Here is a 24532-nt window from a genome sequence, read left to right as displayed (position 1 = left end):
TTTATAGGGTTTTTTTATGAAATCGTCCCAGAAAAGACATAAACCCACTTGATGTAAGGATCTTAAAATAACGAAAGATTATTATGGCAAAGACAGCAGATGCTTATTGACTTCAGTCTTGAAAAGACCAAGGCTTATGATTTAAGGAAAATAATGAGTAGGAAGAGAGTTTCACAACCTGGTAATCGATCGAAAGATGGTACTGGAATCGAAAACTATATTATAATGAGGTATTTATTAAAACAGCGAATTGATGGAGACTGCTACGAGTCAATTCTAAGGTAAACATTGCATAATTGTATTTGTAGAAATAACTGCAGACTCATATCTATTATATTGCCCAGATTTTTTTATTCCTCTAGGATTATAACTAGGGCTATGGCAACAGAATATTCTTACCATTATTTTGACTCTCGAGTATATATCTGGCACAGTTAGAAATAGTTATTCAACCGAGAACCTTATCAAGCAATATAAACGGATATATCATATCAATGGGAGAGAGTTAAAACAATGAAAATAATATACTGTTTCCTTGCCCTAGTAATAGGATCTAACCTTTTTTCAACACTCGCGTTACACATCTATCTCACATCATTGTCATACTTTTTCTGTTCAAGCAATGCATGCCCTTAGTTTGTCATTGCCTGTTTTCATCACAATGCATCATAACACAGTGTACAAATATCTGATAGACTTTTCTGTCGGTCGATAATCTAGCAGCGAGTTGCTTAGTATTACTAGAAGTGTCATTCAGAAATCAAACAAATATCGATGCTTTCTGACTCTCTAAACTTGATTGGACAGACATAGGGCAAGCTTTTTACTACGTTGTTGGCCCCAAAATTGGCTGACAAGGGGTTAAAGTTCAACAGAATTAACCTTTGCGGTCTCTTCCAAATTATTCAGCAGATTTTGGGTCTAAGCATTTGAAATTTTACATAACAGGTGTTCAGACATTCGGCAAATTCTTAAAAATGATTTTGGGTGGAAATTTGGCTGCCAATAGGTAAACGCTGAAAGAGTTTACTTTTGTAGATTCTACCAAACCCCTCCGTCAATTTTGGATTTAAACCCTTAAAATTTTAGATATAGGTTTCCTGGACATGAGTCAAAGTTTATATATATATATATATATATATATATATATATATATATATATACATAACATTATGAACAGTACATTGGGTCTGAGCAAAGCCAGGCTGAACTATTAGTATATATATATATATATATATATATAGTACAAACTTTTGTTGAAATTCATGAACTTACATTTTTTTGTAACTGTTATATATTTCATCTTCTGCTTCTTCATTACAGCTGTTTCGTTAATGAGATGGCAATTTGTGATTTTATGTGTTCATAAAAAATCCCTGTTCTAACCAACTCATCAGATGTTGTTTCCATTTGATGGTACCAAAAATACATATATATATATATATATATATATATATATATATATATATATATAAAGAAAAAGAGAGATAGAGAGAGAGAAAGAAAGAGTGATAGATATATTTAGTCTTGTAACACAAATGTCATGTTGTATTGTTTATATTTTTAGTTCTATGTGATTAAACTACAAGAACTTTTGCAGGCTTTTTAAAGCTTATAATACTATTATATGGTTGAAATTGGAAAGAAACAACCTATATTTTCAAACCAATAAATTATGCCGAAATTTTGCTTCTTCTTTTGTCTCACCTGTGATTTTGCCAGGCCACTAGTATATTTTATAAACATATGAGAATGAGGAGTTTTATATTTCGATTTAGTTTCTAGTGATTATATATTATACTCACTATAATTATAATCGGTATAGTATTGTCTCTATAATAGAAAATATGTAATCCGCATGAACTAAAACCTCACATTTAAGCGTAAGTTACTACAGGGCAACGTCGGGCAGCCTACTAGTAATATAACAAAACATAATTTTTTTGTTGCTGTAAACTATTAGGCTTTAATAAATATACGCATGGAAAAAAGCTCCAAATTTAGTAGCTTATCTTAAATCCAGGTAAACCAAGTAAACCTCCAGTAGAAAATTCTATTCATACATTTTTCTTATTTTTGGGCGCAAAGTTCTCTTAATCAACCAACCGCCAAAATTTATGTCCTCTAATTACCGACGTTGCTCCGATGGATAGATTCCTGGCGTAACTTTTTGTGCAAATGTAAACACGGATTACTATTGTGTGCCAGAGACTTCGTAACTTCAGTCTCCCCGAAGTGCGTCGCTCGGCTGACATGTCAGCGTTCGTACCCACAAAAACTAATAAACTTTGATTAGCTTGCTGTCATTTCACGATTGTTTATCGCTGGAGAGGCCTCCGCCTGAACCAACCTGGATATCAATCTGCGCCCCCAAATAGTCTATTCAGCAGCAAGAATATTAGATGTTTCTCTCTTTCTTTGATTAACGGGGCAAATAGATAAAAATATCTTACTTTCTGTAGCATTGACTAGAGATTTTTAGAAATCTGTAATGTAAGTCACTGTGCTGGCGCAATTTACATCTGAACTCCATAATAAGAAGAACCAGGTCTTCTAAGAGGCATCAGGAATATATGGTTTTCGTGACATTATGGGGACCTTAGTTGAATTTGTTCACAGTACAAAAGCTGAGAGATAAAACAGAATGTGCACATGTAGAAGTAATATATATACATATGTATATATATGTATATATATGTGTGTGTGTAATAAACATGTTAATGTAATGCAATATATATATATATATATATATATATATATATATATATATATATATATATATAAATAAATACTAGCAGAACCCGTTAACTGACGTGGCCCGGTTGGCGAAGCCCCCTTCTAAAAAAAAAATTAATGTACGGTTGCTGTTTTTAGCTAACCCCATCCTCCCCATCTTAAGAACAAGTTTCAAATAGACACATCTAACCTCCGCATTTTTATGGCGGCTTTCGGGGCAAACACCCCCTGCCGCCCCATTTTAAAACCGACTTTCGAAATAGCCAACCCACACTGCCTCATTTTAAGAACGGCTTTCGGAATAATCACTATCCCCTAAACAGTCAAAAATTACTCTTCTCTGCCAAATTTTAATGAGATTTTATTAATAAGCATTGAAGTAAAACCTTTAAAAATCGTCATGTAAAAGACACTTTAAATGGGGAAGCAAATGTAAAAATTTACACACAAATAAAACAGTTATGATCTTCAGCATAGAGTAACGTTAAGCGGGCAATATTTTTAATTATGTTTCTTTTTCAGCACGATTATGATTTTTTGAGAGCGAGGACAATCAGTTAATATGTATACTTTTTTAGCGACGTTAATCGGTTAACATTTACTTTTGTTTGTTTTTATCTCAGCACGATTTTAATCCATAGAGACTGACGATAATCGATTAATAATACGTTTAATTTTATTGTTTTTAGTGACTCCAATCGGTTAATATATTTCAATTTTTTTCAGCACGATTATAATATATACAGAGCGAAGACAATTCGATAATTGTTAAATTCAGTAAGTTTTTTTGCCTGAGTTTCTTCTGTAGAGAACTATATAGTATAATTTCTGGAGCGTTCGTTTAATTACTACAGAGGTGGAGTTCGGAATATGCGAATAATTAGATATCAGGCAATCAAAATGGAGGAATTAAAGACTGGAGAATTTATTATTTTTGGACAGGGAAATGAAAAGATTAATATTTGTATATATGTAATAACCAGTTAATAGCAATGCAAACACGATACCTAAGAAAACATAGAATTTGTCCTAGTACCGGCGCGAGCATTAAATGTTGAGAGAGAAAAATCGGAACTTCTTCCTTTGTAGATGTGGCGATTGTAATAGTGTTTCTCATCGGAGGTAATGTAGCATTATAATGTCGCCAATAGAAGGGGGCAGAAATGAGGTCGTAAACTTCATAAGATACTGGCTGTCAGGGTGGATTTTTTGAATTTGTATGTGTAATCTGTTGTAACAAACCTACGGTACTTTGGTCCAGGGAGGACGTTCTGCAATCAAAATATTATATATATATATATATACATATATATATATATATATATGCATTCAATTCTCCTTATCTTGAGTTGAGCATCTTGAGAAGAGACTGTCGTACAGGCGGTCAGTTTTTAATCCTGGCTTGAGGGAGTTGCCTGTCTAGCCGCGCTGATGATATGTTAAGCAGCGAAACAGTACTGTATATGGATGACTATAATGCTCCTTATCTTGAGTTGAGCATATTGAGAAGTGATACACAGATAACAATTAGCATATAAAGCGATGCTCTTTGTGTGAACAAATCGAGCTTAGGTATTTCGGACGATGTCAAACATTGTTAATTCACGACTCGCTCAGCAGCCGCCGATTAGCATAATTGTTAGAAGCTTTGACTGTCGTACATGCCGTCGGGTTTCAATCCTGGCTTAAGGTAGTTGCCTGTCTAGCATACTGATGAGCTCTGAAACAGCGAAACAGTACTGTATGTGGATGACTATATCTATCTATATATCTATAAAGGTGAACATGTGTGTGTGTGTGTGTGTGTGTGCATTTCCCAATTTTGGGTCTAAACACTTGAATTTTTTTTATATAGGTTCCTTGGAGATGGATCTAACTTAATAACTTGATTTGAGCCCCAAACGCTAAATGTTTAGGGGGCATAATAGGGGTCAAACATAAAAATATTGACCACTGCGATCTCTCCGAAATTACGCAGAAACTTTCTTGTCTAAACATTTGAAATTGTACATAAAGGGTATTCAGAGATAGGCCAAGCTTTTTAATCGGTTTGGGTAAAAAAAAAAAATCGTTACCAATATAATAATGTATGTTTTTATGTATGTATGTTTGCAAGTCTGCCTAAAACTTTCGACAGAGGCGACGGATTTTACAAAAGCAGTATCGTTTTGCATTCGACCTTTCAGACGACAGTAATAAAAAAATTGGCTAAAAACATTAATATCTTCACCTAAGTTCTTTTCTACAGGGGAGGGGGTCGCCGATTTTTTAAATGTCATCTTCTCCTTTCGATTGTCTAACCTTAATATAACTTCCGGTTTGGGGTGGTCGTAAGAGCAAAGACGTCATGATTTTCCCGTTCTTTTCCTCCTTCGCGAGCGATACGGGTTCGAGCCTGCCTTCCGACTACCACTTGTTTTTTTTTTTTTTTGCTCAACAGACACATCCAAACACCCGGGCAACGCCGAGTAGAAATGCTAGTATATCTATAAAAGTGAAAGTGTCTGTGTCTCTGTCTGCCTGTGTATCTGTCTGTGTGTCTGTGTGTGTACATTTCCCTACGCAATAACGCTGTCAATATTTAGTCTACAGGCTCTTAATTTGATATGCAGGATTTTCTTTTTGCACAGGGATCACCACTTATCAAGCCACTCAGGGATAAGGGTTATTGCAAGTACATTACGTTAGTGCGGAGATTTGATGAAGTGTTTACTTAAGGGGACGGTTCATTAGGAATTTGTTAACATTGGACTTGAATACATCCAAGTTGTAGTCCGCTGAGAAGCAGGCAGACGGAACAGAGTTCCACAGGCGTGCAGTTCTAAGAAAGAAGCTTTGTTCATGGACTCCGCATTTTGATTTAGGTACAGATAAAGAGTGGAGGAAATTTTTCACAGTGGATTCAGCTAGACGGGTGTTTTTCGTGAAAGATTGGCGAGGGGGGACCAGAGATTGGAGTTCAGATGAGCACCTGTCATGGAAATAACGATAAACCAAGGATAGGCTCGCAACGTCTCTCCTGTGGGAGAGAGGTTGCAGGGTAGAGAAAAGGGCATCCCCCACTAAGCCACGAAGTCTATTTTGTACTCTGTCAAGGCAGGATAGGTTATTTTTAGCAGCTCCTGCCCAGATATGGCAACAGTATTCCATCCTTGGACGTACTTGGCTTTTATATAGATAGAGAATTGCATCAGTAGTGAAATATCTTCTGGAGCGATAGAAGGATATTGAGATTTGGGAAAATCGATATGATCTTTTTTTCGGCCAGAAATTTGCGATTAATGGGTCAAATTCAATGATTTTACCTTTAAGAACTCTGCCAAACTCCTCACGCAATTTTGGTTCTAAACATCTGAAATTTTAGATATAGATGCCTTGGGCATGGATGTAACTTAATAACTTGATTAGATCCCTAAATAATAAATGTACGGGGTCATAATAGGGGTCCAAGTTTTAAAATTGACCTTTTTTTAATTAAAACATTATACCTAATTTTTCTATGATAAATAGGTGGATTTCTTTTTACCGAGAGGCCATTTTTTTATTTAGGGACAATTATTTATTACCGATTCCTGTCACGTGACCAGTGGTACAATTTAACGGTTTTCCTGCTAGATCTGGAGATTGCGTTTACAATCTAGCGGGAAATTCTAGACAATCTGGAGGTATTTGGCACCCACAAACCCGCATTAGATTATTAAAAAAATAAAGAAAAGCGCTTGAAAATACTTTAAAACATAAAATAAACTCATTCATGTAAGTAAAAAAAGTAGTATTTATTGCCTTTGGTAACAATTATTTATTGATTATTTGTTTTGTTTTTCACCTTTTTTTCTACTAACCATTCTTAAATCTCACTATAAAATCGATTTTTCCAAGTACATTTTAGGTGGGGGGGCATTCCAACCTCCGAAGTTTAGTTTAAAATACGATCTAAAAGTGTGAAAAGCAAGAAACAACAGCAAAAAAAACAAACGGGTTTGTATTACTGTACACATAGATTCGAAAAAGTTGTCAAAAAACAAATATATAACAAATAAATGTTATCAAAGGCAAGATAAGTTACTTTTATGCCAAACTGGATATATTTTTCGTGTTTTTATTCAATGTAACATATTTATTTAGCTCGAAAAACATACAGTGTTTACCGATGTATTCGAAAATTAAAAATGGCGCCTCACACCCTCTTTAACACCGGAAGTTTGGAAAAAGGTGTTATAAATAAAAAAAAATATACAAAATACTATTAAAAACCCGCCGAATATATGTCAACCTATGTCACAGTAACATGTATTGAGCGAGTTTTTAACAGTATTTTATCCGGTTTTTTATTTATAACATCTTTTCCCAAGCTTACCGTGTTAAAAAGAGAATCAGACTCCATCTTGAATGTTCCAATACATCGGTAAACACTGTATGGTTTTCGAGATGAATAAACATGTTACATTGAATAAAAACACGCAAGATATATGCAGTTAGGTAGAAAAGTAACTTATCTTGCCTTTGATAACATTTACTTGTTATATATTTGTTTTTTGATAACTTGTTCGAATCTATGTGTACAGTAATACAAACCCATAGTGAGAAAACACGGAACATTATTGATTTTTTTTTGGGGGGGGGAATTAGCGATTTTTAAAAATTTCAGACGATAAGTTAAAAATCTAGCGATTTCCTGGACATTTCTTTCTCCTGATCTCGCAGGTTTTTCTTAAATCTCAGTTGACAACATTGCATCACTAAAAAAACACTGCAGGCTTAATGTAAACAGAATGTGTTTACAATATCGGTAAATTCTCAATGGGTTAAATTACATGATCATTGATAATGTAACCATGTGATTGAACTTTAATTTAAATTAACCACACGTGGTCGCAAAATGAATGCCGACGCTCAAAGAGTATACACATTTTGACTCCTCCCTTTACTTAAAAATTCACCAAAAATCAGGAAATTAACGAATTTTAATGAAAATTGTAGTATTTTTCAAATAATGATCGCAGAATATAATTAACTAATTATTTTAAGTTAACTCTTAGTGAAAATGTTTTATTTTGTTTAAACAAAAAATACCTTTACTAAAGTTATGGTTTTCAGTCGTAAATAAAAACGCAAGAATTTATTTTTGATTTTTTTAAAGCATCGTAATTTGTAACAATAAAAAATAATTTTTACAGTAACATTACGAAAAAAGCCCCTACAGTCCGTATTAATGAATTCAATATAACTCGAAGAAAAATGAATTTCTCACATACTATTCAAAAAATTAAAGATTCAATTAGATTCCTACTTCAGTCACCTAAATTATTTAGGGTGAAATGAGTTTAGGAATTTATAGCCAAACCTAAATTCTTTTTTTTGGTAAATATCGAGATACGCTACTACAGAACACCGACCACTCTAATTTGTTTGGGGGGGGATGTGATGTTTGGGCGCGCGCGCCAACATCACATCCCCCCCCCCGCTTGCGCCCTTAATTTACAAAGTAAAACCTTCGGAAAATGTTAAATGGTGTTCTAATTGGTAAATGTCGGTGCGTTACTTACGGAAAATTGTAAAATTCGATGTTCCAGGTAAAAAAAAAACAAACAAAAAACAGATAAATTACCACCCCCTACTCCAACTTGGTGTGCTTTCCTTTTCTTATTTTATTTCTTTTTCAGCTAATTTAAAATTTTCCACCCAAAAAGCGCTATAATGTATTTTTGAAAATTAGAAAATTCTATGTCCTGAAAAAAATCCCCTCCCCCAACGTTGTTTGCTTGGTGAAGCCGTCGTTTATGCTACAGCGTGCATACGCGTAGCATAAACGGAAGCTGCAAAATGGTGGAAAGAAGTTCGTGGGTTCAGGGGTAAATACCACGCAAACGGTAAATTTGCCCCAAGTTTGACTATCAGATTCGTTGTCAGTGACCTCAATTACCTATAAAAAACAAATTAGAGTGGTCGGTGTTCTGTAGTAGCGTATCTGGATATTTACCCTTTTTTCTTGCTTAAAAAATAGCATTAATTCAGTAAGTTAGGTAAACTGACATTTTCGTTTAAAAATGGAATTATTTCCCTTTCGTTATTAACTTAAAAAAAAAAAAAGCATTTTTGTAAATAAATATTTTGTGGGGCTTGTATTACTGTACACATAGATTCGAAAAAGTTGTCCAAAAAATAAATATATAACAAATAAATGTTATCAAAGGCAAGATAAGTTACTTTTCTACCAAACTGGATATATTTTTCGTGTTTTTATTCAATGTAACATGTTTGTTACAGCTCGAAAACCATAAAGTGTTTACCGATGTATTGGAACATTCAAGATGGCGTCTGATTCTCTCTTTAACACGGTAAGAGTGGGAAAAGATGTTATAAATAAAAAAACCGGATAAAATACTGTTAAAAACTCGCTCAATATATGTTACCGTGACATAAGTTGACATATATTCGGCGGGTTTTTAATAGTATTTATTATAGTTGTTTTTTTATGTATAACACCTTTTTCCATACTTACGGTGGTAAAGAGGGTTTGAGACACTATCTTGAATTGTCGAATACATCGGTAAACACTGTATGTTTTTCGAGCTAAATAAATATGTTACATTGAATAAAAACACGAAAAATATATCCAGTTTGGCATAAAAGTAACTTATCTTGCCTTTGATAACATTTATTTGTTATATATTTGTTTTTTGACAACTTTTTCGAATCTATGTGTACAGTAATACAAACACCCATTTTGTGTTTTATATACATAAAGTACAATTGTTGAATGTTACTGTTTTGATTATATTCGTTGGGGTGGGCAAATAAAACATTAAGAAAGATTAAAATGAAGCGAAATTTAAGTTTCCGTTCCATTTTTACAACAACCGTAAAATAGTGCATACTCAGCAAGTTTTATCGTAATTTATAAGCATATTGAAACACTAAATCAACATTTTATTTATTTTTTTGCCTAATTAATGATGGAAGTAGTTTTCTGTTTATTTTCTTAACATCTGTTAAAAAATAATTTGTACATTCTCTTGAAAAAAAGAATCAAACTTTTCTCTACTTTCACACGTGTTCCATTTTAACAAACTGAGCCACAGCAACGCGTGGCCGGGTACAGCTAGTATATATATATATAAAGAGAGAGATAATAAAGGAAAAAAGTTATACTCCAAAATTCATGATGTTGACCATCGTATAATACATTCTGTTTATTCAGTTTACTTATACGATTCTTGGCAGTATCTGTTTCGTAGCACAAAATAAATCACTAGCCAAGGATGGAATACTGTTGCCATATCTGGGCAGGAGCTGCCAAAAACAGCCTATCATGCCTTGACAGAGTACAAAATAGACTTCGTGGTTTAGTGGGGGATGCCCTTTTCTCTACCCTGCAACCCCTCTCCCACAGAAGAGACGTTGCGAGCCTATCCTTGTTTTATCGTTATTTTCATGGCAGGTGCTCGTCTGAACTCCAATCCCTGGTCCCCCCTCGCCAATCTTTCACGAAAAACACCCGTCTAGCTGAATCCACTGTGAAAAATTTCCCCCACTCTATATCTGTGCCTAAATCAAAACGCGGATTTCATGAGCAAAGCTTCTTTCTTAGAACTGCACGCCTGTGGAACTCTGTTCCGTCTGCCTGCTTCCCTCCGGACTACAACTTGGATGTCTTCAAGTCTAATGTTAACAAATTCCCAATGAACCGCCCCCCTAATTAAACACTTCATAAAATCTCCTCACTAACGTAATGTACTTACAATAACCCTTATCCCTGAGTGGCTTCCGGGCCTTGATAAGTGGCGATCACTATGTAAAAAAAAAATCACTTAATTATATAACTAAACTACTTAAACGAAACTTTATATCCTTGTTAGAGAATTTAAATAATAATAGCATATAGTATGAAAAAATATATATAAATTGATATTTTACATGAACAATGAAGATAAGTATCTTAATATATTACACATAATATATTATTTTACTGGGGAGTGATAAGTAAAAGCCTACATCTATATTATACAATTAGGAGTGGAGGAAGAATCAAATATTGAATTAGTATAGAAATGAATCATAATATTATTACTTAGTGTAATAGTAATATTTATATATGACAAAGTAAGGTATTTTATGGATTAGAAATACTAAATGGTAATATTCATAATATTACAAATGCATTTATAGTAATAAGACTCCAATATTGATCTAAAAATTAAAATGTATATGATGCAACAAGTGATTATTTATAGATGGTTCCAAATGTCTACGATAAATAGTTCGATTGTTAGAATAAAGTTTTAAATCAATGTTATAGTTAAAGTAAGATCTATATGGAAACTCTACTAAGATAAATTATATATTATGTACTCATTAAATTTTCGTCTATAAATTTATTTCGGAATTAATAGTTTAATTATATAAAAAACAAATAAATTAATAAAAAAATAATTTAAGTACATAGAGGAGGGGGTTAAAGTATAAGGAAACCTGAGTTGATATGGTCTAGCATGTTTAGGTCTAAACAATATTTATAAATCTTATTAAGTATAATTAAAATTAGAATTAGTTTTAATTTAAATATACATTTATTTAATTATAATTAAAACCACGTTATCAAAAGTGTAGCAGAATAACCGAAATGAGGGAAAATAGAGAGATTATCTCTGATACGTCTGTTGTGTTTCAGGTTTAGTTCCAAGATGGTGTCCATGGGTTTTTATTAGGGTTTACTCCATGCAATTATCGTAGAATCTTTCTTCTCTCGCGCGATTATGCAAATACATAATTCCCGGCTGCTATAAAGGCAGGTCACTGGAAAGCAGTCAGGGGGCGTCCTGCAAATTGTGTGTAGGTGGTTCTGGCGGTTGGATTGTTCTTTAGTGACGAACCACGTGTCTGCGAGAAGCGAGTTTTTTTTTTCTTTCTGTTTTTTTTTTGTCTTCTCTTTTCTCCACGCTTATTAAAGACAAGGAATCGCTCTCTTCTAGAGGTGGGCGATACTGACTATTTCCTGTCTGTGTTCCCTTTTTTTTTTTTTGGTTTGTCTACTATATTTTGCTTCAAGCTATTTCGACACGACTATGGCGAAGGTGTTGATAAGCAGTAATATTATCAAGCCGTTCTCTGTCGAGGGAGACGTAGCGTGGCTGAAAAAAGTGAGACTTGTCGCATTACTTCAGCAGGTGGATGATATAGCGAGTCTGCTACCTTTATATCTGGAAGGTGATGTGCTGGCCCTCTACATGAAAATTGAGTAGGACGATCTAAAGAAGATAGACCAGATTGAGGCCCGATTAAAGGAGGCATTTACCGACAACGATTTGCAGCATACTGAAAAATAACTATGTGTAGATGGGCTGGCGAATGTGTGGATGTTTACGCCTACAAAATCAGGCAGTTGGTTGGATTGGCCGGATTCACAGGAGATAGCTTAGAGAGACTTATAAAATTGGCTTTATGTCCCCTGACGCTATCTCAATTGCTCTTCAACAGGTGCCGAACATCAAAGCACTGACCATGGGAGAGCTAAGGCCGAGAGCGAGAATTTTGACAACGACTGGGGAACAAAATCAGGACTTGGTTGGGGCCATACGCTCACTCAACAACAATAGGGCCCAGAATATGCATGTTAGTGTGACCTGTTTCAAATGCTATGTTAAAGGCCACCTTGCAAATGACTGTCGAAAACGCGGAACACGATGTTACCGCTGCGGCGAGAGTGGGCACTGGGCTCGGAACTGCTCGGGAAACGAGGAAGGGGAGGACGCAAAAGCGCCAGTCTCCTTTCCCAGCAAGATGCGAACACAACGTTCCCGATGAGAAGCATCCATGTTGATGGGACGCGACGTTTGGCGCTTATTGATACATGATGCTCTAGGACGATTTTACATGCAGACCTGTGCCGGTCTTGGAGAAAAACGAACGTGAATGTCAAAACAATTGGTGGAATGTCCCATGCGGGTTGCGGTTTTGGGGCGGTCTTTGTGTCCACTGATGAAGGTGCGTCTCCCAGAATCGATCTGTTAGTGGTGCCTGGGAAACCCCTGGGGTTTGGCGTACTTTTAGGGATCAACGCCATAAAAGCTCTGGGAGGTGTCGTTGTCAAGCCTACAGGATCAGTGCGGCTGGGCGGCAGTAAAAATATTAAATGCGCATTTCACTGCCACCTTTGACTATCAAAACCGAACGTGGACCGCATCGTGAAAGTGGTCTGAAAGGCTACACAATCGAGTGTCAGAATACCCAGTGCTGGCAGAAATCCGTTAAGAATACACGCAGGAACTCCGCACCTTTATAGATAATGGTTGGTTTGTGCCGTACCCAGAAGATAATTTGCCCCCCCCCCCCGCCTGAAAGGCCTAATTCTCTTGATGGCTGTGATACAGCAGAATAAAACAAAAGTGCGCCCGGTGATGGAATACCGGGAGCTAAATCAGTACGGCCAACGCAGGTGTTTGTGCGTTTCTCTACTAGATCTCAGAAGAGCATACCTACATGTCTGGGTCCATGAAACACTGTGGCCATGCCAGACTGTGGAAATCGACGGGGAAAAATACTGTTTGACCCGACTGGGCTTCGGTTTTAATGTGGCTCCCTTGATAATGACAGCAATTGTCAGCGAAGTATTATCCCAGGAAGAGGTTGTAACCCACGTAGCATCTGCTTACATTTATGACATTTTTGTCAACGAAGACGTGGTGCCCGCGACCCGTGTAAGAGAACACCTAGCGCAGTTCGGGTTGGAGTGCAAGAACCCGGAGTGGTTGAAGAACGGTGCACGGGTGATGGGATTGGCGGTCAGGGTTGAACGCAGTCAACGGCAGTGGAAGCGGGGAAATGCAATTACAGAGGCTTCTAGCATTGTTACGCGACGAACAATGTTCCCCTGTGTGGTCGACTTGTCGAGCACTTTGCGGTGCGCGGGGAGTTCACTTACGATTCTGTTGTGCGTACGTTCCAGCCGCGAATGGCATAGCGGAGTGATGTCTCCGTACAGTTGAACGAATAGCGGCTAGAATGCGCTGTCCCATACAGGAGGCTATCTACTGATATAACATCACACTAAGAGACGATACATCTCCCTTCAATGCGCCTGCCAACAGGATTTATCGATACGATGTTCGAGTAAAGAAGACCAATCTCGCAACTGCGTCCCCAGATCCCAAGAACAGCTCTTGCCAGGTTGGAGAACAGCTCTTACCAGGTTAGAGATCGCGTGTGGTTCAAAACACCGCAAAATCGATATACCACGAAGTTCGGCAATGATGAGCTGACCAAGGTAATCAGCCCTCAATCGATTTTAGTGGACGGAGTGCCTCGCCACGTGAAAGATCTGCCCCTCGCCATTATGTTGTTACATTGGAGGAAGAGGAATACTCAGAAAGTACAATGTATTCTGAAAGGACACAGAGTATGATGCAGGACGATGGAGAGGATTTTGAGCCATATAACGCATATACTGAAGAAACGGAAGAGGGAAACCCGTCTTACCTTTACGAAGGAGTACCCGTCAAAGACGGATAATGCCCCTTGCACTGATTGTGAAACACCGCCAATGAAACAGACTGGTGGCAATAACGGTGGTAATGAGGAATATGGTAAGAGGGGAAGTGCTGCATCCGGTTCTTCGAAGAAGTACCCGACAAAGACGACTGCCCCCTGCCCCGTTTGTGATCATGAGATCAGGGGAGAGTGTAGCAGAATTAACACTGACCGAAATGAAAGGAAATAGAGAGCTTGCCTCGGATACGTCTGTTGTGTTTCGGCCTGAGCGGAAGAGAGAGTTCCAAGATGGGTTTTATTAGCGTTTACCCCATGCAATAATCGTAGAATATGTCTTCTCTCGCACGATTATGCAAATACATAATTCCCGGCAGGTCACTGGAAAGCAATCAGTGGGAGTCCAGCAGATTGTGTGTAGGTGGTTCTTGCGGTTGGATTGTTCTTTGTGTCGAACCACGTGTCTGCGAGAAGCGAGTGTTTTTCTGTATGTTTTTTATCTTCTTTCTCCCCGGTTATTACAGACAAGAAATCGCCCTCTTCTAGCGGTGGGCGATACTGCCAATTTCCTATCTGTGTTCCGAATTTTTTTTTTGACTACTAAATTTTGCTTCAAAAAGTAAGAAACTCAAAAACATACGTATTATATAATCAGTAAATATACAATGATAAACAATAATTATGCTTAAATTAGGAACACATTCGAAAAATATTAATGAATACTAGATTGTCGTATGTACAATTGAGTAAAGCATGTGAAATATAAGATCAAAACTATAACATTCAATATAAATAATAATGATGCGCCAGATATTTATGATGATATGAATACATATATAAATAAATAAAAATCAAAATAAATGTAAGTACCTAATTAATTTACAAATCAACATTAGAATATATGAAGTATAACTTAATAACTGATGACTATAGATTGACACTGTTTTTAATACTGACATTTTATATTGTAAATATTAGTGATTTATAATATAAATCGTTATAATTTTCTTAAAATACAATTAAGTGCAAGATACTAAAACTATATTAAAATTAGATTACTTTGAATATGGATGTCTACGAGTTGGTTAAATAAATAAATATAAGTGAAATTAATGTTTCGTTGGATTTGTTCCAAGGAAAGTAACTCTCTCACATTGTTAAGTATATGTAATTGTTTATGATTACGATATTTAGAAGTTTTCAGATTATAATCAAACTGAAAAAAATCGTAAGTATATTTTTTGAATTGTATGATTTTAAAAATTATAATTGTAATTATTAATAATATTGATTATAATAAGTTAAAGAATACAATTATATATGATTTTCAATTCCAAATAATTGCTTAGTTAGGATGACAAACCGTAATTGTCAATCGATTTTGTGTGTGTTTTTTTTTAGTTTAGGTATGTTTCGTATATACAAATATGTATAATAGTTTATAATTTGTTGATATTATTTTCATAAGTATGTATAGACAAATTAGAATTACTAAATTTACTAATTATTATTTTTGGTAGAATACTCCTGAAGTAATTAAAATGATCCATCGTTTTTTTTTTGTTAAGCTTAGTTTAGTTTAACATATAAAATCATGTATAATAGTTTATAATTTGTTGATGTTATTTTCATAAAATTAGACTTAATATATTTACTAATTATTAAATAGAATATTTTGGTAGAAGATTCATAAATTAATTGAAATGATTAATCAATTTTTTAGCTTAGTTTAGTTTTGTATATACAAATATGTATAATAGTTTATAATTTGTTGATATTATTTTTATAAGTATATATACAAAAATTAAAATTAATGAATTAACAACTTATTAAATACAACAGTTTGGTAGAAGATTCATAAGTTAATTAAAATTGTTTGTACGAATAGTTGGGTTTAATGACTTTGTTTCATAAAAAATCAATATGGTGTAATGGAAAAATAAAAAGGTATTTACAGCCTCTCTTCCAATTTCCGGATTTAAATCATGTCAAATCACATTTGAATTCCTTTTGACTGAAGGATTGCTGCTATTTCTTCTGATGAGTTAAGGCATAATAGATTCACTAACTGATATAATAAGTGATTAATTTTGCGCTACAAAACAGATACTGTCAAGAATTGTATTAGTCAACTGAATTAAAGGAATAAATTTTAAGATGGTCACCATCATGAATTTTGGAATATACCTTTTGGCATTCATTCTCTATAATGCTCTGTAATAACATTGAGCTTCTTAAATTAGGATTTATATATATTATGAGAAAATATATTTCTAAAGAAATAAATATATATAAATATATGTATACATATATGTATATATATTTATATATATATTATGATTTTGTAATCATGACCATATGTACTTATTTTCTTTTAACATTGAAAGATCGATTTTCTTTTGAGTTGTTAAGGACGAAGTAAATGCAATAAAAAAGGTGAGGTCAAGAATTTTCCATTTAAACGTAATTAAAAATAAATAACGGTAAGATAATCAACACCTTCAAATTTTGAATATAGACGTTAATGATTTATATATATATATATATATATATATATATATATATAGAGAGAGAGAGAGAGAGAGAGAGAGAGAGAGGGGAGATATAGAGAGATATTAGAACAATTCGATTTAAATTCTGTGAATTACATTTTTCAACAATTCATCTTTTTATAAGGAGTACAAAGAAAATTAAAAAAAAAATCATTCATCCTTGGAGTTTCAAAGAACTATTCATATACTCAGAGGAAAAGTATTTACTAAAATGAAATTCATATGTGGTCTATAAATTGTGTTAATTCCGAGATTCACAGTTCTCTTTTTCAAGCAAATGTTAAAATATTCCGATTCGACCAGGAAATGTATTTTTTCACAACCTTTGCATTGGTCTTATATCCAGGTGGTGGGTGGGGAACATACACACTGCGACAGAATTGCACATATGTTCTGCTCTTATCTTTCAGATCTATGGAAATTTTCGATTTAGATTCGTGATTTGTTTCACGTCTCAACGAGAAGTACGAACAGTCGATTACTTCTCTCCCTTCACCAGCGATAGCGTGTTTATAGAAATATAAGTCGTATTTTATTTCGTTCCACCCTTTATCGTCAGCCAGCTGGAATCTATAATGTAACCTCTTGACAAAGGTTGACTAAAGACCGAGTTTTAATTTTTTCAATCATCCGCACGTGGCCCGGACCCACACGTATGCCTACACATCCAATACGAAAGGAGAAACTTGATTGGACGACCTTTCGTTGTCATGCTGCATTTCTAAAAAAAAGTACCCCAGACTCGCTATACCTAATTGTCGGGTCATTTTTGAGAGGTGCATAACAACTGCAATTAAAATAATACCTGTTCTACTCTGTGCAACAATGACATCGCCAACGTAAATAAGTAAATAAAAACAATAAGTGTAAACTTAAGAGCTTACTCATTTTTTGGAATGTATTATTTTTATTTATAACTTGAAAATTCTAGAAATCTTATACTGTTCACAGAAATGATTTTATGTTGTTCACACTGGAAGTACAAATACACAGGATTAAATAATACGAGCTGCGTTTTAATAGAAAAAACAATGTGTCCCCCCCTTCATATTCGCCGACTCACGCTTTAACACAAGAGAAATGTTGCTTTTAGGCTAGGAGCAAAGGATTGTATCTATTCTGATACTTATTTTTTCCTGGGCCAATGTTTACTTTTTTTCCAGACTGTTACTTTTTAAGAACCTATATTTATCTCTGATAAAAAGCAATCTTGCATCCATGTGTGTCCTTGTGGGGAACAATAAGAAATTACTTAAGGAGTCGAAATGTAACATTTGCTGATTTCCCATTATCCAATTAAAAGATAAGGAACTTATATAAAACAATCTTATTGGGAGATGGAAGAGACAAGACAACATTTCGATATATCTACCATCTTTTTATCATTGTTTTATTGCGTCTAATAGACACACAGAAGGGCTGTTTCAACTTTATATGTGCTAGACTTGGCAGTAAAATAAAGTGTGATATTTTAAATTTTTTTATGTCATTTCCTTTAGTTAGTATACCGACAATTTTGTTGTTTTCTTAAAATCATAAAATATGTTTTAACGATGTGTCTGTTGTAATTTGAGTATCAAATTTATTGCATTAAACATGTATTAAACATTTTCAAACATTTCAGAAATCAATAAATTTTAAGATGGCTTCAAAAATGATTCTCAAGTTTATATCAATAAATTAAGTGCGATTCAATTTAAAAAATACATTGAATTACTTTGAATGGTTATAATAAAATAATCGCTTGTCTACGCTATGAGAGCATATAACCGACGTTGACTTCGCGTACATTATTTTAGTATAATCATTTTTTTCACATAGAGGCCACTACTTATCAAGGCCCGGAAACACCTCGGGGACAAGTGTTATTGCATGTACAGTAATCTATGGGGATAGTAGCGTATAATCGTTAGTATTGGAGACTTGATAAAGTGCCTTACTTAAGGGGTTGGTTTATGAGGAATTTGCTTCTGTTGGACTTGAAGATATCCAAGTTGTAGTCAGGTGGGAAGCAGGAAAACGGAAGAGAGTTCCACAGGCGTGCACTTCTTAGAAAGGAGCTTTGTTCATGGAATCTAAGTTTTGATTTAGGTACAGATAAAGAGTGGGGAAAATTCATCACAGTGGTTTCAGCCAGACTGGTGTTTATCGTGAAAGATTGGCGAGGGGGACCGGAGATTTTGGCTTAGACGAGCACCCGCGATGGACATAACGATAAAACAAAGACAGGCTCGCATATTCTCTTCTGTAAGAGAGAGGTTACAGGGAAGAGAAAATGGCATCCCCCACTTTTCCTTGCTTGAGAAACGTGTCGCATCCATCTGTGATGTTCTTTAAAGATATTATAAACATATTTCCTTAAACTCTTAACTGGATTCTTATCCAATATTACAATGTTTTTTCTCTCTAGTGAAAGATGGTTCTACGTTTCACTTTTGTTTATCTATAAATGATCTAAGCACCGTCACACATGAGATCATATAAACAACACTGACTTCCATACACATTTAGTTAAAAAATCATTTTGTATTCCTGACGAATTTGTGGTATTTATTAGACATGAAAATCCGTTTGTTATCTAAGATAAAGCAAAAAGTCACCATCCCAGCTAGCAACAATACTTCTAGTGACTTTGTAGAGATATAAAATACTAACCACGATGAGATATTTTCTAGCCTGGTAAAAAGAAGTAATCCTGGTTGCAGTGCACTATATATTTATTTCAATTCATATTGCCTTAGAATGTTTAACAGAGGAGTTGAACATTACCATTTGCTAGCTTTACAAGCGGACCAGCAGGCATTGTCTGGTCTTAGAATACACATTAATATTATATTTCAATCCATACAGAAAGCGAGAAATGTGCAAGCGATTATTATTTTTCCCCAGAAATATAGCTTCTAGTAAGTAAAATAAGAAAAAAATACTTTAGCATGAAGACGGTGAATCAACTAGATTTTTAAAAAGTGGTTGAAACTAATTTTTCTTAACATAAATAATCTGTAACATGAACTATTCACGCCAACGCATCTGTGAGACAGTTACCAAATAAAAAAAATGTTCCGATGACGTTCACGTATCAATTTTTCAATTTTAACCCCTTAGCAGCCATTTTTACCGGATGAAAACGGCTAAAATTCTTTGCATGTCTGACTACCCTATGTACCAATTCCAAGTCTGTAGATATAAAATTCGTTGAGTATATTGGTTGAAAAGTGTCCTCTCGCACACATTCTGATTTTTATAGAAATACTGAATTATTTTTTTTTTTAGTGAGTCACTTTATAATATCGCCATGAAATAGTATTAATGAAATATTCTATAAATAATTTTGTTCCTGTGTATGTCTATGTATGCGAAACGTTGTCTTTGCTCCATATGAACTCGAAAAATATTTTTTGTGCTTGGCAATATCCTTATATTAGTTTGGAATCAGAATGTATCCGATAAGTATTGCTAATCGATAATCGAAATGAATGTTTCTGTTGACGCACGATTCTTTACTTTAGCATGTTACACTTTAATTCTACTTTTAAGAAATGCCAGTTTAGTATATAAAGAGATAATTTTGGGTTTTCCTTTCATAAATGATGCTCTCTTAATATGTTCAATGCTTTGCAGCCATCGTCCAGGGATTCTCGCATTACCGGTGAAAGTCTTTTGCCATCTAAGGACTGTATTAATTCCGCAAATACAGTTGTATTCTTTTCCATAAATTTGGGGTCGTTTTTTTATATTTCAGGTTGTACTTGAATTACTTTGTGTAACTTTTGGATTCGTAAATATCCTAAAATAATTCACTTGTCTCGGTTCGAATTTTGATTCTGATCCATCGAAGTAAGGTCTCCCGCCTCTTGAGTTGTAAGGCATGTTTTGTTTCAGATGAGTTTCCGATGGGTAGTAATTCTATATAAGTGATGAGGATTACGAATTCTCAGTGGGCAGGTTCTGGACTTTATAATTTTGCAGCCAAAGAGCAAACGATTATTCTTGTGTAGACACGAAAACAACGTGCAAGGTTTAATTTTTATGGAGCAATTCTAGTTTCTGATCGGTTGATAATAGACCGTTAAATAATTTGATTCGTCAGTTCCTAACAGCAGCGTTTATAAATAAAATGCCCCAACTCTGAGGGAACAGGCTCCCTTTAAGCGTAAAAAAATTTGCAATATATAAAAAATAGTTTATAAAACCAACAGTAAGTTCTTTATGGTTCGATGTAGACTAGGATGTACATTGGACTAAATTATTATAGAGCAAACAATTAATCGATTTGATTAAATATTAGATGATAAAAAATATGGGAGTGTGAAACATTCGTTTATCGTTGTTAAAATACCTGGCAACATTATTGGTTATAACATCATTTCCAAACATTATCATCTAATGAACTTATTATTTTGCATTATTATCATTTTATAGCATTATTATTATTTAATATTATTATTTTATAATTATTTCATGGTTATTTGTATTTGATGGTATTATTATGTTATAACAATATAATTTCATACCATCATTAATTTATAGGATTATTACTTTATACTATTAGATATTTATAATTATTATTTTATAGTATTAGATATTAAGTATTTTTAAGGATTTTTTTTATTTTGTATCATCATTGTTTTATGACATTATTTTTTCACATTATTATTTTTACCGTTATAAGTATAAAGGATTATCATCTTATAAAGTTATTATTTTATAATATTATTTGCTATTATCATCATGTTTCTTATAACATTTTTGTTTTTCAACAACATCAATTTATAAAGTTCTCATTTTACATCATATCGATTACGCTAATATGATCATTATATAAGTTTATTCAAATGATCTAATTTATTTCAGTAAAGATTTATTAAATATTTTCAAATATTTCAGAAATCAATAAAGTTTAAGATATTAAAGAATGATTCTCTAGTCTAAGTCAATAAATTTTGTTTGATTCATTTTGAAAACATACTGAATTACATTGCATGATTATAATAATTTAATTGTTGCCTACATTATAATATGAGGTCATATCACTGACGTTGACTTCACATACATTTATTTGAAAATATCTATTTTCTTTTGCTTGGCAAACTTGTAGCTTCAATGGGTGATGTCTCCTTAAGATTATTGCATAGAAAAGACGACATTATTTCATTTCCGTTTGATCAAAACCGGATTTCGTTTTTTGTTGCAAACCATCTACTAGTTAGTCATTTGTATACAAATCCCAAGAGCGTAGAGGCCTTCTATCATGTCTGAAAGTGACATAATGTTCAATGAGCGAGATCGCAGATGCGTCACTATACAACTCATGCTCTCTACCAATCCAAGTTATGACAACAGTACCATTGCTAGCGCCCTGAACATGCATGCCTGGATTACCACAAATAACAGTACGTGCCCAGGCTGATGACTACAAAGTTTCTGGCAACTGTTAAGGTCTTTAGTGTAGTTTCAATTGAGGACCACATCATGTCATCTCTACGAAGTTGGCTTGAAAGTTAACACCAAACTGTACCTGGATGTGTTGACGAGTGTGGTGATCTCCTGGTGCAAGCCGATGGCGTCTGACAGACCCTGGATGTGGCTACAGGACTCGGTGTAGACCCACAAGTCTAAAGGGTCAGGTTTGGCTCGGGAAGGAGTGCTACAACTTTGTGCTCTTCTCTCACTGCCCCCTCCTACCCTGGCCTACCGCCACTGGACTACTTTTTTTGTTATACCTCGGGAACATCATCAACATGATCTGTAACAACATTAAAGCCAGGCTGATCGGCACCATTTGCAGAGTATTCGCTAACCTACCGCGGGTGCTTGTGGAAAAGACATTTTCCCAACTCGGACCCGTACCAAGGTGGTACTGAGACTTAAAACAGGTACATTGAAGAGATGTCTGCTTTATTACATCATCAAATTAACTTAATTGATTTTTAAATAAAAGTTTTGAAATAAAGCTGCAGTGCGGGTTTCTTTAGGGTGACGTTTATCGTTTTACTCTTTATCAGAAAGAGACTTATTTTGTCAGTGACGTCCGTGTGTCTGTGTGTCCGTGCGTCCGTGTGCCTGAGTGTCCGTGCGTTCGTGCGTTCGTGCGTCCGTTAGTCTGGGGGATGGCCAGATAACCGTCCATTAGTTTTTTTTTCCTGAAAATGTGTCACAAATTGTATTTCATTAAATAGATTTGCATAGTAAATAATCTTTCTGCAAAAAATTCTCGTTGCGTCCCCAGGGGCATAAAAAAGGTAAAAAAAGGCCCCAAAATGGCCCAATATGACACATTTTGCCCTATAAATTTTGATCCATTCATTAGATTTTTCTGAACGGTAATATAAACCCAATATGTTGGATTTTGTTAAAATTCTGATTCGCGTCCCCAGGAATTTATAGTGCGAAAAAACACTCATTTTTGTGGCTCCTTTTTTCATATTTCTCAACAAAAATTTGATGTATCTGACTATATAGTGGGTTTTCATGGTGATCAACTCAAAAATAAATTGTTTTGCCTGATACTCCACCGTTATCTTTTTACACTCGGATTCGGCGTGTCCAGGGACTCAAAAGAGGTCAAAAATGCCCCAAATGGTCAAACATGACACCTTTTGCCCCATAGAGTTTGATCCATCCATCATACTTTCATGAATCTTGGTCAGAATTTGGAAGCCATGGTTCTACATATTAATTAAGTATGGGTGATTCTGGCAACATTCTGGTTTGCATTACTCTGTTGTTTTTAGAGCTTAACAACATGCTTTTTTTGCTTTTTGGAGCTCTTTTTCAGATTACTCAAAAGTTTTATATTTATGTCTATATAGTGGTTTTCCATGGTGCTGAATTCAAATATACATGTATTAAGGCGTGAAACTGTATGGTTTATCCATTTTCACGTTATCAGGAACTCAAAAGAGAATTAAAAAAAATCCCCAAAATGGTCAAAAATCACACTATTTACCTCATAACTTTTGCTCCATCAATTAGATTTGTCTGAAACTTAGCGAAAATATGTTTTTATATTAGATCAGTATCGCTGACCCTAGAAAAATTCTGATTCGCATCTCTCAGGAACTTTTAAGGCTAAAAAACAAACCTATTTGGAGCTCTTTTTTCATATTACTCCAAAACTTGATATGCATGTCTGTATAATGTTTTTTCATGATGCTGAATAAAAATATGAATGTATAAAGGCATGGAACTGTATCGTTTGTCACTTTTAACTGAAATTAGGCGTTTTCAGGAGCTCAAAATTGGTCACAAATGCCCCAAAATTGCAAAAAAAATACTTTTTTACCCCATAATCCTACCCCACTGATTAGATTTGTTTGAAACTTGGCGAAAATGTGAAGACAACGTTGGCCTTTCACACTTTTCACATTCATCATTTCTTCACTTTTCTTGTGTCGTCATCTTCCATGCAGCACCACAGGCTGTTTTACTCGGCTTTTAACTTGGTTTTTATCAAATGATGGAATGTCTTTTTTCTCTATTACGCAAAAATGTTTCTATATTCCTCTTTTCTTTACCAGTACGGATCTACATTTACACAGCTTTAACATCGGTGTAGCCAACATCATCTGTCTCCACGAAATATCCGTCTACATTGCATGCCAGAGAGAGTGGTAGACATGAGAGCGTCCATATAGGCTCATATAGGGCGTTTTCGGACTCCACTATTTGACATGGACCACTGTATTTTAATTCGGCAGTCTTCACTAGCATGTTTTCTGAACGGTAAAAAGGATTACTGAAAGTATGGGATGAGACTT

Source organism: Euprymna scolopes, chromosome 25 (assembly GCF_053919585.1).
Source record: "Euprymna scolopes isolate OS-2025 chromosome 25, ASM5391958v1, whole genome shotgun sequence".
Lineage (NCBI taxonomy): Eukaryota > Metazoa > Mollusca > Cephalopoda > Sepiida > Sepiolidae > Euprymna > Euprymna scolopes.
Note: the sequence above shows the minus strand (reverse complement) of the source record.